Source organism: Microtus ochrogaster, chromosome 10, assembly GCF_000317375.1.
Source record: "Microtus ochrogaster isolate Prairie Vole_2 chromosome 10, MicOch1.0, whole genome shotgun sequence".
In the NCBI taxonomy this organism is placed as follows: Eukaryota; Metazoa; Chordata; class Mammalia; order Rodentia; family Cricetidae; genus Microtus; species Microtus ochrogaster.
Genome location: NC_022016.1, coordinates 26,629,675 through 26,631,011, shown reverse-complemented (window position 1 = coordinate 26,631,011; position 1,337 = coordinate 26,629,675).

Sequence of the window (1,337 nt, the reverse complement as noted above, 5' to 3'; positions counted from 1 at the left end):
TCTTTCTTTCTTTCTTTCTTTCTTTCTTTCTTTCTTTCTTTCTTTCTTTCTTTCTTTCTTTCTTTCTTTCCTGGTTAGGAAATTAAAATATATGTTTGTAAAAGACATCAAAGGAAGTAATAGTAAACCCGATTTTTGGGAAGGAAAGAAGTTAATTCTTACAGATACTTTCTTTGAAACTCTTGCTACAGCATTATTCTGACTTATGGGATTCGACGTTTTGGATGATATTGCTAATAATTCATGTTCTTTTCTTCTTCCTTTTCTTCATCCCACCCCCCTTTCTTCGACAAGGTCTTTTATAGCCCAGGCTGGCCTTGAATTTGCCATTTAGCAGAGGATGACCCTGAACTTCTGTTCTTCCTGTATCTACCTCCCTAGTGCTGGAATTACAAACTTAATGTATTTCTTTAAATAACCAATTCCGATAAAGGAGCTTGCTGGATGTATGCACTGCTCAGTGAGCATCCTTACTAAGAATGGGGAACAGTGAGAAAATGTTTTGGAAATAAATAGAACACTGGTTTATATACACAAGGCAGACCGCAATTTTCCCAGACTGACAAAATACATCTTAGTAAAATTGATGCCAGACTATAAACAAGCATTTTCCTCTCCTGCAACTCGAAAGTCTTCCTAGCCTGTGACTCAGTTTCCTACACCAAGGGGATGTTGCCCCTGTAGTCATAGTAGTCAAGGGGAGGAAATGCTTGCTCACCTTTTCTGTGTTTGTAATAACCGCCCCACATCAAAGACGTGACTCACTTGGCCCCCTTGCCAGCCCCGAGCTTGCTTCCTACCTCCCACCACCCTTTACTGTCTGGGCTGCTGTTTGGCTTGAGGGGCCTCCACCAGCATGTCTGGGTTTGTGGTGTCTGGCACGCTCCCCTTCCTGAATGACGAGGCTTCCGGAGGTGGGCTGCTTTGCAGGTTGGAACCTGAAGGTGACCACTGCTTTACCTGACCTCTGGTTCAAGTCATATGATTCAACATCAGGAAGCTGGGCTCAGACCGTCTCTCCTTTAAATAGCACGGAGGGAAATGGACTAATTGTGTCTCTGTACACCTCTTAAAAGTAAACACAAGCAGGTTATGGTAATCCCAAAAGGCTGTGAGTGTCTTCTTCCGTTGGTTTTGGAGAAATACATTGCTGTTGAGAATTCCACAGGCTATCATCAGATTTTAGTGAGCTCAGCAAGTGCCAACGCAGTATGGGGCAGGCGGTGGGTGCTCAGAAAGTATCTATGCCTGAAGAATATGTTTTCTTTTTTTCTAGATAGAAACCACTGTAGAGAAATAATTTCAATTTAGTGTTTCTTAGAAAGGGAGAATCTATA